The sequence below is a fragment of the Macrobrachium nipponense genome, chromosome 13, assembly GCF_015104395.2.
Source record: "Macrobrachium nipponense isolate FS-2020 chromosome 13, ASM1510439v2, whole genome shotgun sequence".
In the NCBI taxonomy this organism is placed as follows: Eukaryota; Metazoa; Arthropoda; class Malacostraca; order Decapoda; family Palaemonidae; genus Macrobrachium; species Macrobrachium nipponense.
The window spans coordinates 35,328,755-35,346,532 of NC_087206.1; the positions used below are offsets into that span (position 1 = coordinate 35,328,755).

A 17,778-nucleotide genomic window follows, 5' to 3' on the forward strand; every position below is an offset into this window, starting at 1 on the left:
GTTTACCGCACGGTAACAGAAGTCTGTACAAGTCTCCCGCTGCATCGCACTGCGATAATGCGAATGATTTTGCAGACATCTGAGTTTGTCTTTTAAAATTATCTCGTATTCGTAGGTATACAATTGTTCATTGTTCAACCCGAATTACAAGATGTGTCAGAAGACATCGCCTACTTTCCGACCTGACAGCTCTACTTCCAAATGTTCAGCCCATGAGAAGCAGTTCTTCAGGCGGCTTTCCCCTGTGTTTTCATTACTGAAGAACGCCCCGCTTTCATTGCAACTACGACTTCTCACCGGACAGCAATGAAATAGCGGTTAGCGTTTTCAGTCATTTGTAAGCACAGGTTATGAATCTTGAGAATCCTTCTCTCGATTCGTCTGTGAAGACGTAGGTGCATTCAATATCTACCTTCGTCTTCAACGGTACATAGTGTTGTTTTCTCCTTAGCTGAGATTCAACAACCATGAGATGTTTTGCCTTCAGGACCTCGGTCTCTAGAAGGCAATTTGACTTTCGCCTGTTGGGCACATGCCTAAGAGAATCATCACCTCGCTGTCTGGCATTGGTGACAAACAAATACATTATTTTGTTTGGTCTCTCGGCATAACCCTTTAAAGGCGAAGGTCACGTGACTTACTCGGATGCTTGACAACTTGCCTCCTACCGAACGCAGTCAGTCGGCAGCTGTCAGAGCGGCCGAGTCAGTTACGAACTACGCTGTTGACTTAGTTCGGTTGTTACAGAGCAATCATTACTTCGTTTTAATAGCTTGTCACAGTACCCATACCATTGACACCCCACCATGGAGTGTCTGGTGTCCTATCACTACCAGAGAACTTCGCTGCATGGGGATAGGAGGATGCGAGAGACTTCGTGCAAACGGACAGACCAGTATGGGTACTGGACATCACCGAAGTAGAGAAGAGGAATAGGTCATGCGACTATTTCCTTCTTTTCCTCTGAGGAACTGCATGACTTCTCCTGCGAAGTCAAGCATCCAGGGGATGGGGATCCGTGACGCTCGATTTCGTAACCGACTTCGTAGCGAAGACTCAGAACCCTTCGTCCCTGACGATTGGTTCGAGTCGTTCACAATCCCCTCCCTAATGGACTTCACCGCCTTCGATGCGAAGGAGATGCTGCCTTGTCCGCAAGAACTTCTTCCTTGGCACAGGTACTGAAGGCAGGGGTCTGGTCCAACCAGACCACATGCCCTTCCTTCTACCTTCGGGATATTGCCCACAGGTCCTTGGATCTTTTTCCTTGGACCCGTGGTGGCTGCTCAACACGTTGTGTAGCGAACCCAGACCCTCGCAGGCTGAACAGCATCGAGTCCTGGTGTGACCGTAAGAATGGATGAGTGAATGAGAGTGTGACTGGCTCCTCTTCCCATCTTTTTCTTCCCCTCTACCTGTGGTTAGAGGGACACGGTCGTCACCTGCTGGATTAGGACAAGATGCAGGTGAGCTACTCAACAGAGCCCCATCCTATCCCTTTCACTAGGGATAGGAGTGTATATCCACCACTTCCTCCAACAAGGGGAGGAAGTGGATGCCAGCTTGAGACAACCCATACTTTATGTTGCCTCTTGCAAACAGGAACAAGTTCTTGCTTGCTGTACGAAGAGATACGCTTGCCTCTCTCTTAGTACTCGGCCCAGAGGTCTGACCATTGATCCTGCGGTGCACACCCCGATCAATCGGACAGAGGCTTGGGATCCCTCCCTCGCTCTTACGACCAGGGAGGCATTCCAGGGATGACGAACACCAGTCTGTTCATCAAAAGACTCAGATTCCTCCCACCCAAGAAGTGAGTCGTTCCTATTGTTAAAGGACCGATGGTTTGTATTACGTATCGGAACAAATGACAATTTGTCGAAAATTGCATTTTTCCTAACTATACAACCTGAGGTCCTTTTACATATAGTCCCTCCTCATGCCACCCCTCACTCTGCGTATTTTGCATGGGCCAAAAGCAAAGTGATTTGTTTACCTCCCAGTCGCGCGGCGCGCGACTGTCGGACAAGCAGTTTATACTACCGTTCCTCCCCCCCTTGTTTTGAAGCTTACGACCGTTCCAGCTGCCGCTAGCTACTTCCTATTGTTAAAGGACCTCAGGTTTGTATAGTTAGGAAAAAATGCAATTTTCGACAAATTGTCATTTTTGTGCAGAACTGCAGTCAGTTCTAGAGGCTCACTCACATTCCTCCCGCCAATCAGTGAGTCTTCCTTATGTAAAGGACCGAGGGTTTGTAATCGTGTAGGAACAAATCACAATTTTTGAAAGTAAATTGTATTTTTTCCTAACTATACCAAACCTGGAGGTCCTTTAAAACATTAATGCCCACTTCATGGCCCCGCCCCCCCTGCAATCTGAACCTGGGCTGGAAAGGCCCAAAGTGGAGTGTTTAACATCCAGGGCAGGTGGGAGGCCTACAACGCCTACCCGAGCCGGTAGTTACTGCCTAACCAACACCTTGGTTCAAGAATTTAACTCCCGTAATTCCAAGCCTACGGCTTGAAAGTAAGTTGTATACTAATGTTAGGAAAATACAATTTATTTACTTTTAAAAATTGTGTATTGTTTGTGGGTGACATTTTGTTAATGTTACAAGGATAATAAGGTTGTCCAGTGATATTTGGAATTTTTGTAAGGATAAGTTGTAGGTGATATCTTAATGTAAGGGAAGAAGTCATAGAGTTTTTATTTTAAAGTTATAAGGGATCAAGTTTTGTAGGTGGGTGATATTTTTGTCATTGTTAATAAGGATAACGTTTATTTCAAGTTATTTTAATTATGTAATGGATAAGTTTTTGAAGTGATATTTTAATTTTTTAAGCATCCTGCGTTATGGTGACACAAATGGTTGGACTTAAGGTGGCTGAAGAAATACTTTGTATATTCAGTCTGCATGTTGGTCTGGGCAGATGCAGGAGGAACTCATGAGTAATGAACCAGGAATCTTGAACAAATTCTGAGAGGGTGCTTCGATTGTTACCGTTAAGTCCAGATATACAGAATAGCAGATTTTAGTTTAATGTTTAGGTTCTTTCAAAGTTTCAAACATCAAATGCCAAGTTATTTTCCAGGTGTAAGTTATTTCCTGTATATAAGGTAGTTTTGTAATCCCACTCAGGGAAATACAAAAATTTTAAAAGGCTGATAATATATTTTTCATAGGATATATGAAACCAGAACCTTTTATCATAATCCCGCACTTCAGCCATCCCAGCCATCCCAAGCAACAAGCTTTGGAGACTGAAGGAAAAATTATCTGGGTTCATTGACAAGTAAGTGAAGCAGTGCTCCTACCTCTTCCTCCTTTCCTTGCCACAATAGTAAAGCTTCTTGGATATAAAACTTCACCAACTGGTTTGCAGTCGATGCCTGGTAAACTCCTAGTATACTAAACAAAGGTTTTGGTTTTGTCAAAGGAAAATCTAGATTTTTAATGATAATTGGATATGTATGATCTTCCACCATACGATGATGATATTAATACTATTTTGTTTTTTATTACATGTGGCTTGGCTGATTCCTTTTAATTTGTTTTCTATGCTTTATGGGTATTGATTTCATCAAAACATGCTGAAAAATGCAGGTTATGAAATATACTAAAAATGGAAGGGGATAAACAAGTTACTAGTATTCAAGTGTAAACAAAGTCATAAAAGAAATCATTCATGACCTTATGACGAATATAGAAACATAACAAATGACAGGTCATGATCAAGATACCCATGAAATTAGATAAACAAATTAAGAATAGAAAAACAATTAAAGAGTACAAACCACATGCAAATAAAACCAAATAAACTAATTGAACTATATCATAATTGTAAACATAACAGATCACTAAGCATTTCATTATACAGTAGTACCCAATCCGGAGGTCGAGATACGGAAATTAATCCGGTTCCGCAAGCCCCGCCCTTCGTATCATGAGGTTTTCGTATCTTGGACCAACATTTTTACATGTAAAATTTGGCTAATTCCGTTCCAAAGAGCCCTCCAAAAACAACCCCAGTAAATTTCATAATAAAGCCTAAATTCGGACCTATAAACAATGAAATACTACCAACAATTTGGACCATTCACTACCTAAATTAATAAAAAAAATGCTAAAAAATATAACCTGTAAATAAAGTGTATTTTGTTCATACGTTACCTGGCAGATATAATATATACCTGCTTACTTATTCTCCGAAAGGGGGGGGTCCCGACATGAAATTTCAAAAAACCCTCCCCGGCAACATGAACACGCATGGTCGGGGCCATAGGTCGGTAGTTACCCATTTTTTTTTTTTCCCTCCCCAGGCCGCTGGGAGGCGGGCGTAAGGAACCAATTCCCATTTCTGTCATATATTTCTGGTCGGCCGGTTGCAAGACAACAAGTGTTTTCTGCTCACCTCCGTCAATTGGATTTTTGGAAACTCTTTTGGTCACTTGAGTTCCCGAATTCCGATTTGTGTTTTTTTGGTTAGTTTGATTAGGATCGGTGGTTAGGCATATAGCTCTAATTTGTGGATTGTTTTTACTTTTTGGCTTCTGATTTTTCCTTAAACTTACGATGGGTCTGGATCTAGTTGCGACTAGGCCAGAGTATCGTTGTGTGGAAAAGAATTGGGACCCCCCAAGGTTAGGACTACCGAAAAACTTCGGTATAGACCCTCCATACAGTTGTGCCGCGAATTGTAGGCGAAACATGTTTTGTATGTTTGATGGAGCGCTGCAACGCGTGTGAAAATTATGTCCTGATTCTGCGTGGAAGGCTTATGGGAATCATAGGTACGTAAACTAGAACGTGATAGTGGTAAGGAGGTCATTTCCTCCAGGCGTGTAAAAACAACAAGTTAACCCGTCCAAGTAGAATTTTAATCCCTACCAAAAGAACCTGTAGATGCCTTCCGGGTGCCCTACAATAGTTGGTGTCTTTGGAGGGTAATAATACCCCTATCCTGTGATTCCATTAAATCTCTGCGTAGCCCTGGAATCATGTTTTTTGCATTGGAAAGTTATAGTAAGTGTAGTGAAGAATAGTGATAATGGCCATGAGGGTGTTCAATTCTTAGTCGCGTAAGCGTATAATTTCTCATTGACGAAACACACCTACCAGGCGTGATGGCTTCTCCCCCTACCCCTCGGTGAGGCCAGAATGTCGTAGGGTAGGGTAGCCTGTCCGCAAGTGTCCCTAAAATACTCTACGTTTTTGTTCATAAAACTTTAAAACCAGTCAGATATATATGTATATATATAAATCTGCCGGGGTAAAGGTGAAACAAGGCGATGGTTGTATCATAGTAATATTAGATTTTGTCCTTAACGTCATAATTACTATCAAACTGGTTGTATGGTTCAAAGTTATATACTCATACCATAGTTGTTAACTCCTACGGAGGAACAAACCGGAGAGTACGATTATTGCTTAATTACATTTTAAATCGGTTTGTCCCTGCAACTATTCAGGGGTTGCCTGGGTTTTCCCTATTTTTTAAACATTTTAGGTATTGGTTATGACAATACCAAGTTAGCCTTTTGATATTTAGCAAAATTCCAGTTTCGCGTTAAATATACTAGTTTGATGGATTTTGGCGTTTCTGCTCTTATAATGATAGTAAACCTATTCATTCGTTAGCAATGGTTTAGTGAGGTGGAAACTCATGGCAAAGAGCAGTGTCGTGAGAACGATGAACCGTTTCTCAGAGTCCTGGCTGTCACTAATGCGTTAATGGCCAGTTCTCATTCCTATCCATTGATTGGTTCCTGCTTATGCGCAGTAGGTTTACGTCTCTCTCCTCTCCTAGCGGGGATTGACGGACTAACCCGTATTTTTTCTAAACCCTACAATCACGGCCTTAGCCTCGGGTTTGAAGGGAAAGTTTCCACTAGCATACATGGCTGGAAACATCTTTTCACTTTGCGAGAATTTTTTCAAAAAAAAAAAAAAAAAAAAAAAATTAAAAAAAAAAAAAAAAAAAAAATTTATGTAATATTTGTTGTATGTAGTATGGTTGTAATATATATTATGTGTGTATATCGTATATATATTATATATATATTATATATATTATCTATAGTATGGTTCCTATATGTATAAATGTTTATGTATGTTATAATATATTATGTCTATTAGACCTTTTTTCGGTTTCTGTTTAACCACCCGCATGGTAAACAAAAGAATTCTGTTCCGATGTTCTAACCGGCGGCATAACACCACATGATTTCCCTCGAAACACGAATGATGTGCAAGAGGATGCCAGTCAATTGAGTTTCCTCCGAGACGGTCCCTTGTGCTCGATTATGAAGGGGACTCCTTCCGCTGCCCAAATACGACAGCCCCCGCCGAGCGGCGACCGCTCGGCAGGACGCTTGGATGGGAACCGCACAACACGTAATGCGTTTCTTCAGTACATTCGCCGAGAATCAGAGAAATAGTAATGGATTCTCAGGAAGGAGGACTTTTTTAGGAAGGAAGAAACAAATGAACAATCTTCTACAGTGTCTTCAAATTACTACCTGTTTAAGTGACAAACGCACAGGCCTTAATTAGGGACGGAAACATGCTCGGTTGAGGGAATGAATGAAGTTGCCGGGGTACCATTTCCCTCCGCTGGAGAAGTTTGTTTTTCCCTGAATAGAGACTGAAATTTCAAACCCTCTTCCCGTTGTTTTTCCTGCAGAAAAACTGGGGAATAGCATAGTATGATCTAGAAATGATTCTGAACATCTTCTCATAGTCCAAAGATTCGTCCTATAGGTTGATGTCATGGCTCCATAATCTCATAGAATTTGAATCTTGAAAGATTTATACTTTAGTCTTCAGAGGACTTCCTCCCCAGGCCCGCTCAGGAGTTGGAACTCTCGGAGGGTCTCGCTCCCATCTGAGGAGAACGAAAGACGATATATGGGTCGCACAGGCGGCCCGTTCGTCTTTGGTTGTTTCCTCGGAGTGGGGGGGGGGGGGGAAAAAAAAAGGGGGACCTTCTTCCGTTCCGTTAGCTTCCTTCCTGCTTTTGCAGAGTTCGTCTCCTGGGCAATTGGAAAGACTTTCTGCAGTAAAAGCGAGCTGAGATGTATGATGTAGGGTCTCAAGGGAGGGGGACGCTTCACGTCCCTCTCTCTTTTCTACTGTGGGTTGTTGTGCGATCTTCACCGGAGAGGACGTCTTCCGATGAGTATGCTTTTGGAGCGCTTCGGAATCGCCTCCTAAGATCTATTCCTTGGCGGTCCAATTTGTGAGGAATGGAGGAGGGCTTCCCCTCGCCCATCGTCCTTCTCAAGGATCAGCCCTTTTTGCCTGAAGAAGGAATGTTTATCTCCAACATCGAAAAGGATGATTGTGTCTTTGCAACAACAACTTGTTTTTGTTGATTGCAGTGAGAAATGGCAAAGCCCACATCGGGTGAGAGGAAGGATGATCGGCTTCCAATCAAGAGTTACAAGGCAGTCCCCTTCTCCTTCTTCCCGTTCCGTTCCTCTTTCTTTCGGCCAGTTGCCTTGCTCTCATAGTTTTTCATGCAGCATCTCCAGAGGTTGTTGTCTAGAGAGCACGGTTACCATCTTCCCCGAACGTGGTGTCAGTTCGAGAAGAAGAAGAGGTCTTGGTTTCGATGGCTTTGGAGCCTCTTTTGAAGAAAATAGTTTCCAGCCTGCTGGCCCCTCAGTTCCCTTCCTTCCGAAATTGTTATCTCTTGTCTTCCTCGAAGTTGACAAAACAAAAACCAACATTAACAATGACAACAATTACTAATGGACCAAACGACTGGCTCATTCATGCCTCCACTCAAACGCGGTGGTCCCCTGAAGGATTTTTCAAAACAACTTAAAAAAAGAAATCGTTGGTGAAGTACCCTGGAATACTACTGGTGAATTTTCGAAAAGTCCACATCTGATCCCAACCCAATCCATCGGTGTATCTGGGGATTCAGATGGATTTTTCAGGGTGGCTTTTTCGAGGGCTTTTTCCCGTCCCAGGGACCGGTCCAGCAGCAAGGCTTTAGACAAAGGTTGTTAGCCTTCCTAATGAAAGGAAAGATTCCGTGCTTCGGTGAGGGAATGGATTGAGTCTAACTGGGGGAGAACCATTCCTCCGCTTGGAGAAGTTTGTTTCCTTGGGGAGGACTGCAAACCTCAGACCGTTACTATTTTTTTTGTGTTTTTCTCAAGTAAACAATTTGGAAAAAAAAAAAAAAAAAAAAAAAAAAATACCAGAATCTACACCAATTGATCTTGGAAATTTCAGGTAGAGGTCAAAACATCACTTTGAAATGTTGGGCTAGATCCAGTGTAGCTTTGTCGGAGGGCGTGGTCTCTCAAGGCTTCAGCAGCCCCAGACCGTAGTGTTGGTTTCTCCGACGCGTCCACCACGGGTGATGGGAAGCCATCATTAGGGGGAAAGAAGTGGCAGGCACCTCTGGAGAGGGGAAACAGGTGTCCTTGGCACATTAAACCTAAAGGAAAATAGGCAGCCATCTTTTTAGGCTTCTCCAGTTTTTCCAAGAAAACAAAGTTCTCTCAGTCGAACTAGTCCAAGATCTAACTCAGACAACAACCCAAACAGCCTCTGGGCCGTACTTGAAGAACAGTATGGGAGGCAACACAGTCTCAGTCCCTTTTTGCCTCTGGCAAAAAGGGAGATCTTGCTTGTGGGCAAGGGCCAATGGAACGTCATGATCCTTACGAAGTTTTGTAGCATGAGTAAGAATAGAGAATGTTCGGGCAGATCTCCTCAGCAGACGAGGTCAACTTCTGCCAACCGGAGTAGGACTCATGCTTTGGAGGTTAATTGCCAATAGCGTTTGGGGGCTTATGGGGGGTGACGTTTCCGCTCGTGGAATATCGTTTTGCGACAGTCCAGAACGAAGATGGCTCCACTGTACTGAACTCCCCCAGTACTCGACCCAGCTGCAGTGACCGATAGAAACACACTTCGTCTGGGAATGCTGGACGGGGATGGACCTGTACGCCTTTTCCCCGTTCAAGATCTTAGGGGAAAGTCATGAGAAAGTTTGCGGTGTCTGGAAGGTCGGACGAAGAATGGACTTTGTTTTCGCCCAGTTCCCTGGCCCTGCGAGGAGAGAGAGTGGGATTCGACAGAAGGTCATGGCCTTTTGCAATAGACTTCCCCCACGAGGACGCTTCCAGTTAAGGACAGATCTACTCAGACAGCCCCCACTTCGAGACGGTACCACATAAGCCTCTTCGCCTTCTGAGTCTGACTGCATTCAGACTATCCTAAAAGATTGGTCCAGGAGCGATGGAGGCCTTCTATACGTCAATGGCGGAAAAGCTATCGGCCCAGTGCCAAAGGAAAGAGCGTTTTCCCAACGGCAGTGTAAACAATCGAAGTGGATTAGTCTTCAGGAGTTGGGTAGCAAGAAGAACGGCATTTTCCTCCGCCCACGACCTGGTGCCCAGCCAGTTGCTGACTTCCTTTTTCTGAGAAGGGATAATCTCAAACTTGCAGTCTCTACAATCAAGGGTTATAAGAGTGTGCTTTTTAGTTGTTTTTCTTTAGGCACAGGGAGGCCTGGACTTGGGCGGACAACAGGAGGACCTTCGACGATCTCTTGAGAAATCTTTGCGAAAAGATGAAGGTTCAAAACCCCAAGTTGCCCGTTCTTGGAAAACTTGGATGTAGTTTCTGAAAGTTCCTCATGTCCAGTCCGGTTTATTGAACCTATGACAATGAAAGTTGCAGAGCTTTTATGAATTCTTCTTGGTTTTTCCAGAATAACAATATGTCATAAAGGACATATGAAGCTGTCAACGTTACGGGAGATGCCAATTCCTGGTTGTTTGACCTCCCGTTACACGAAGGATGGTCCAATTCAACCTACAACAAGAGAATCCTTTTTCCTCCTTGGTTGTTCGTTCGTCTGCGGATACCGTTTGGGCTGGGATAGGGAGCCGACCACTGATCCTTAAACTAGTGAGATGAATTTTTAGTTTAACTCTTTTAAATAAAATTAGCGCTAACCCTCCGTGTTTTAGGATCAGGTGCTCGGGATCGGTGTTGTGCATCCTTAATTATGCTAAAATAGGCATAGGTAGATATGGTTCATATGAGTGGATTAGCAGCCCATTGAAAAACAATGCCAAGTTATGGGCTTTGCCGAGTAAGTGGATTAAAGGAACCCCATCGGCAAACCCAACCCAACATGTAAACTCTTACCCATTTAGGTAACAATCCTCGCTGAGGCTTTGCTTGGACGAAGCAAGCAACTCCCTAGCAACTAGCTTAGGAAGTCAAAAAAAAAAAAAAAAAAAAAAAACCCAAAAAAAAAAAAAAAAAACCCTCCGTCTGAAACAAGATAGGAACCCAAGGTTTATAAGGAGGTCCTTTACTGAAATAACTTGTGGTGTTTGGTCAGGAAGCCAAGGTTTAACCAGTGTTCAAAGAATGCTTTTGGCTTTTTTCTTGAGGGGGCACATCAAGGGAAGGTGCATTCATCCTGTCCAAGACAGTGATGATTGAAAGTGTTGAAGGGTGAAAAATGTTGGGGCAATGGACTGAGGGCTATTTCTAACGTCGGTAGCCGTTCCAAAAGAACATGGCAACTCAATGACATCTTGAATGCCCACCATTTTTGGCGTAGAGTAATTCAGTGTTTGCCTCTCACTTACCTTCGGGAGGTGAGGATTACCATACGTGAAGAACTGCTACGTCCTTTGGGGTGGGCCCATTATTGTCCGCAGCAGGAACAATATATTGGGGGACAGAGAGTAGCAACTCTTCCTATCTTTTAGAAAATCTATTGTTAGTTTGGACTTTTTAATTTTATTTTATTTCTTTTATTTTTTATTTTTTATTATGTTTAATGTAGGTGTTTAGTTTTTTTTTTGTTCTGGTGGTCATTTTTTTGGGTAGGCCGCCTTCTGGACGGCCTTCCCCCTCCAATTAGCCCTTCAGGTTTTACGAAGTTTAACCAATAGGCTAGGTCAGGTGGAGGATCAAAAGAGAATCTGAAATTAAATTATCACTTGGCCTCAATCCAACTGTTTTTGATTAACAAGAAAGCCCTCATAGTAGGGTTAAAACTCTGTTTTTAATTTCTGTCACAGTGTGGTCACGCCCCACCATTAAACATTGACAAATCATCTGGAAGCGCACCAAGGCTACATAGGATCAAACGTCCGTTGCTGGCACCGTCCATATGAAAGCCCATTAAACAGCATTTCCTCTGCTCTTCCTCGGTGTCTCAAACAACACCTATATGATCTGGTCCACATTTGGTGGTCACCGGGCTCCCCGTGACAGTTTTCATTAAGAGCGCACCAGCTACACAGGTTCACGGTCCCTTGCTGGCCACCTCTAGGAAATGCAGTACCGAAATTGGAGGTCTATTAAATATGAGGATCTAGTTGCATTGTGGTCAAACCGCCCCGCCGTTGACATATCCCTCAGAAAGAACTCAACAGCTTCAACAGGTCACTGACCTAGCTGGAGTCTCTTAGTAAAGCAAGGATGCAGACCTTGGGGTGACGGTACTCACGAACAGTCAGCTATGCTAACAGCTTTAAGGCAACCCCCAAAATATCAATCATAATATATGAAAATTGTTTGTTTCCCAAAATCGAATCTGTCCTCCCCCTTCCTCCAAAGGGTGGGATTCAGCTATTAATATATGGCTGGGTAAGGTAAGATTCATGAAACAAAAGATGATATTGGTTATGATACAATAAAGTTTGTTCATCACTTACCCTGGCAGATATAATATAATCAAAGTGCCCACCCAACCGTCCCCCCTGGATGATAAGTGGCACTAGAAAAACAATCTGACAGAAAAATGGGAATGGTTTCCTTACGCCCCCCCCGCCCGCCTCCCAGCGGCTGGGAAATGGGTACTAGCCCACCTGGCCGAACCAACTGCGTGTGCCGGGAGTTTTGAAATTCTGTCGGACTTCCGGAGAATACAGCTTATATATATATCTGCCAGGTAATAGTATGAACAAACTTTAATGTGTATCATAACAAATATCATATTAAATGTACATGGTAACAAGAATTATACTGTACGTAAAATGTCGGGAAGCTTACCTTTCGAGATGAGGCTATCTCCGAACAGTGGCGGCAGAGGAGGAGGAGGACAAACTGGCAGATACGTATTTTGTTCGTAACGTTAAACAACTTTAAAAAATACATACGTAACTTCTCCCAAGGAAGGAATTATTGCTTCTGCCTACTTTTCACAATGTTTGCCTGGTGTTAGCCTTTTTCGGGGGTGTCTTCTAACAAATGATTATTGCACTTTTAATGAAAATGCCCCGGCTTTAATTTTCTGGCCATTTTTTTTTTTTTATTTTTTTTTTTTTTATTTTTAATTTTTTTTTTTTACTTTTTGTTACTTTAGTAGTAGTATTTTTTTTTTTTTTTTTTTCTTTTTTTTTTTTTTTTTTTTTTTGTTTTTTTTTTTTTTTTTTTTTTTTTTTTTACAGAATATTAACGTTCATCACCACATTTCAACTTTCTCTTTTTTATCACTTGGTTCTTTTTTTGCACCTCATGACTGTTGGCCCTGGTCCATCAAAACCATGTTCAACCAAATGCTCTCTCTGCAACTGATTTGGGTACTGAATGTTCGGCTGCTGACCTTCAACATAAACTGAAGTGCCTTGATTATACTGGTATGCATGTTTGTAAATGATTGGTCAACACCCTCTGTTCAGCAGGGAGTGGAGATTCTACCAACCTTGCAGTTTCCAGTTATCCCATGAGAGAGACCTTGATCACTTATCCTATGTGAGAGATCTTGGTCACTTATCCCACGAGAGAGATCTTGGTCAATCATATCATATATGTCGTCACTCAAGAGGTGCTCTTCTTTTTCCATTTTCTGTGAAAAGATATGAGAAATTTTTTTTTAAATACACATTGACGATCCCGAAACGAATACCATGTGCGTACTATAACAATGCTGGTACCGAGTGGCCGAGGCACGCCACCACGTATACATAGATGCACGATGGGAGGGACGCTGGCCAATAGGAGAGAAGGATCTCATGGCCGCGAACTAGCATTCAGGAAACCAATGGAGAGCAGGAGGATGGTGGCAAGTCTACTAGTACTAAGATGGCGGCACGCGGCGTGAGTTTCAACATTGTTATCCGGGCGAATCTCGGACTTTCAGAAACCTTTCGTATCTTGAAAACTTTTCGTATGTAGAGCCGTTAAATTTTTTGTATTGGCTTTCATATCTCGAGTTTTTCGTAAGTTGAGCCTTTCGTATCTCGAGGTACCTCTGTACAAGTAAATTCCCATTTGAGAATCTACAAAAAATAAGTAGTGTATGAACCTTAATAGCCACAGGTATTCCCAATACTGCAATTAGTTTGCTGTGTATAAAACTCTTTAGGTGTCATGGTGAATGTAGCCTGTATAAAGTAATATTCTGTATGTGAGGCAGAACAATATATGTATGAAAGATGTAGTTTGAAGACCTATTGCCTCAGAGTCTACTCCTTGTCAACTGAAGTATTTTGTTTGGGTACTGTTTACACCTTTGTTAGCAGTTCATACTATAGTAAAAACATAATTGATTAATTACCCAAATAATCAAGAAGACCATCTGAAGGAAAATTGGTAGATTGGTAGATAAAAACCCAACTAAAGCAGTTTCCAATCAATTCTTATGTAGCAAATTAGCATAAGACTCTATTCATGAATCTTAGCAGTGTGTAGTTACACCTTTGAAAATCTCCATTTTCTTAGTCAGTGTATATGTGTATAGAATAGAATATGGCAGGCCTATTATTAGGTAGTTTAACCAGTCTAATTAGTTTATTTAGCTTTCATAGCATAGGCCTGATATGTACAAGTGAATTTTTTGGCTGTTTGGTAATTTCTCCTGTGTTGGATTGGTGACAGCCCTGTTCTAGTTGTATGGTTGCAGGTTTATCCTGTACTTGTAAGTTGTCTGTGTTAATGAGTCATTTATAGTATGTATTTTAATCAATTACATATTGATATAATTCGTAAACCTAATCTTCCACAGTGGTTGTCTACAACCTACTATACAAAACACGTACTATATTAGAATTCACTCTTCCAAAGTCAGTTATGATTTTGAATTTGTTATAGGGGCTTTTGATATAAACACAATTGGGGCAGTATGATGGGAAAAGATTTGGAGGTTATTAAATGAAACACTGATGTTCATTAACCTAATTTATTTCCTTCTTAGTACTACAGAACAGAAACTTCATTTTTCTTATAACTATAGTTCTTCAAAAAACTTATCCTCTTATACCCAACTAAGCCTACTTAAATTTACTTTACTTTACTCTTATCACCTAGAGAACCTAAACCTAATTCTTTAGTGTCATTCCACAGAATTGTTCCATCTATTTAACTAAGCTAGCATGAGCTCTTCCCTTAAATCTCTTTTTATATGTTACTATTTCCTAAAGTGACTATAGGCAAGTTAGGTGAATGCACACTTGGAAGATACTGTTTCAGACAAAGAAAAGGAAATTTTTATTTTGCTCATGCAATCAAGCATTGAAACACAAGGTAGTGTTGCTGGCTATCTAATATGATTACATGAGTGTTGTGGGTCAAACTACAATTGAATAGCATTGGAAGTCAGTGCATGATGAGGCATCTGACAATGTGGAGCTTGGGTGGTGTTCACTGTTTGGATAATATAGTATAGTATGGGGGAATCTTGTTGATGGTAATACTCTAGATATTTGTTGCTCTTTGAACAACCAAAATTAACCAGTCTAGACAGTGATTGCAGCTCTAAGCTCTAACAATTACAGTATATTTGAGATGTTTTAACAATTACTATAGTATATCTGGAGATATTTGTTACCATATGAAGTTTTATTTAGTTGAGAATTAACATTAATTAGGTAACTTTAGGTTATCCCATTTTCAGTTGCTTAGTGACCATGGTGCCTGCCAGCATATGGGTAAGATTTGATGATAAGTGAATGAGATTAGACGTATGTCAAGTGCCTGAGTCTGTCAGTAATGGATTGCCTAGGTAGAGAATTTATCAGCACTGGACAAGTTATTGATGGCTATGATCAGATAAGACTTCATCAGCCAGGTCTTGATAAAGATTAGAACATTCTAAAAATAGTTTACCACTGGTTGTAGAGTGAGAATATGTGATGAGACAAGTCATCAGAAGTTTATTGAAATTATGATTCTCTGAAAGGTAAGTAATAGATGTCAAAGATCAACCCCTTTTGGATGGATTGGATACTCAACAATGACTCAGAAAAGAAGAATAGGGTGTCAGAAAGTGGAATTACATGATGTTTGGTACCAGCTTGTTACAGAGAAATCTCTCTAGGGAAAGTATCAGCATTTGGATGATTAACAGACAAAATGGCTAGACAGTCAACAGTGACACTTTAAACTGCAGTGGTTTTCAACCTGGGGTCCTGTGCCAGTTTCTTTTGTAGTTTGGCTGTTACTCGCTCTAAAGTCGACTGAGGGAAAAGACTGGCTTTATCTAGAGGAGTGAACAGTAGCAATGATCTCTGAGAAGGAGTCACTCCTTTTGTGGTAAAGGAACTCCACAACTCCCTCTTCTTCACTACTCCTGTAGTAAAAACTGTAGCCAGTTCCTGTTCACTATTCTTAACTGCTTTGTCTGCACACACAAGAACTCCAACCCAGTCTAGCAAAATTTCAGCGCTAGACAATTGCCATAAAACCGGATCCCCAATAAGAGGCCACCGACAACTGGGGCCTGCCTGTACTTGGTAAGTTACTTATATATAAAAAAGGGATTTTGACGTAAGGAAAAATCTATTTCTGGGCGATTGCTCGTGTCGCCAGCGAAATATCCTTTAATCTATTATTTTCTAGGGTAAATGTACTAACACAATACCAGAGAATAATAAAATAAAGAAAAAAGGTCAGTATAACTGACTCGCTCACCCTCCAGGAGGGTGTCGGTATGAACACTAGGGCGAGTGAGACCACTACCACGAGCCAAATGCCAATAGAAATCTCCCACTACAAAATCCCTCCAAGAGGGGAGCCGACCCACAGAGTGAGCAGCTCGTACTACTACTACTCCATCCCATGCTGCCGACTGCTGCGCCTCTGGTGGCCATCCTGAAGTTAGCAGACAATCTTGGGCGAAGGGATGGGTAGGGTGGGATTTCGCTGGCGACACGAGCCAATCGCCCAGAAATAGATTTTTTCCTTACGTCAAATCCCTTTTCTGGGCTCAGCTCGTGTCGGTAGCGCGAAATCGTACCAGAGAAAATAGCACAAGATTGTAAACAAAAGTAATATAAAAAAATAAAATAAAATAAATCAGAATAGGTCTCAAATAAAAGATAAAATATATAAGAATAGACTATAATTGCTAAAAGATACATATACACAGGGGTATAAAAAAGGGATTTTGACGTAAGGAAAAATCTATTTCTGGGCGATTGGCTCGTGTCGCCAGCGAAATATCCTTTAATCTATTATTTCTAGGGTAAATGTACTAACACATACCAGAGAATAAATAAAATAAAGAAAAAGGTCAGTATAACTGACTCGCTCACCCTCCAGGAGGGTGTCGGTATGAACACTAGGCGAGTGAGACCACTACCACGAGCCAAATGCCAATAGAAATCTCCCACTACAAAATCCCTCCAAGAGGGGAGCCGACCCACAGAGTGAGCAGCTCGTACTACTACTACTCCATCCCATGCTGGCGACTGCTGCGCCTCTGGTGGCCATCCTGAAGTTAGCAGACAATCTTGGGCGAAGGGATGGGTAGGGTGGGATTTCGCTGGCGACACGAGCCAATCGCCCAGAAATAGATTTTTCCTTACGTCAAAATCCCTTTTCTGGGCTCAGCTCGTGTCGCTGCGCGAAATCGTACCAGAGAAAATAGCACAAGAGTAAACAAAAGTAATAAAATGAGAATAAATCAGAATAGGTCTCAAATAAAAGATAAAAATATATATGAATAGACTATAATTGCTAAAAGATACATATACACAGGGGTATAAAAATAGAAATATGCCTTAAATTACCCTTAAATCTAATCATGTTTGTTAACATAAGGTAATTTACATATATACAGGTAAAATTATTTACATGTATCAGTGGTATCTGTGTAACAGCATGTATCAAAAGTATATAGCAATTAATAAAAACAATCAACAATAATATATAAAGGAATGTATATGACTTAATATACAAAACCCGTAATCATTATAATATGATGTATCCCCTAGCATAAAAATAAGGGGAAACATCCATGAGATCAATGTTAATAATCATTTGTGAGTGTCCCTAACCAGACAATAAGGGCACCCACTACACTATCACAAAAGCAGCTAAGACCACAGGTGAATTCAAATGAACAAGGTAGGAATAGACGAAACTTTTGGGTGAGGCAGGTAGAAAGGAGGACTGAATCTTCTACTAAAAAATTAGCTAGAGTCAGGGGAAACTATGTTACCCGCTGCTACGCTGCTGGGAATTCAGAGCTTCCAAGGACTTAAGGTAGTGACGTTTGAACACTGTCGGTGATTCCATCCAGTATACTTTTTCAACTCATCGAAGTTCATATGTTGGAAATAATTAATTGAGGTGGCTATGCTCTGACATCATGTGCTTTCGGAAAAGAGTCAGGATTGGCTTGCTTAATAAAGTACAGGATTTGTTGCCTGATGCCTTTAATGGATAAAGTTCCACCTTTTTCCCTCCTAAAGAGGGGACCCGATGAAGATGAGGAGGTCCTAGACAGAAAGGCTCGTAAGGTTGTAACTGGGCAAAGAGATATACTTGTGGAAGGGGTAGTACC

General features: G+C 41.5%; 1 protein-coding gene across 4 annotated transcripts in view; it reads left to right on the top strand.

The window, feature by feature from the left end:
• LOC135225738 (dolichol kinase-like) overlaps window positions 1–17,778 on the top strand; it is a 403,642-nt gene that overhangs the window by 56,433 nt on the left and 329,431 nt on the right. The window contains exon 1 of one of the 4 annotated variants that reach the window (XM_064265133.1): window positions 14,985–15,171. The exons of the other annotated variants lie outside the window; for them this stretch is intronic. The gene's annotated coding sequence lies outside the window, so the exon portion shown is untranslated. Of the gene's footprint in view, window positions 1–14,984; window positions 15,172–17,778 lie in introns of those variants that run through there. 4 annotated transcript variants of the gene reach the window in all.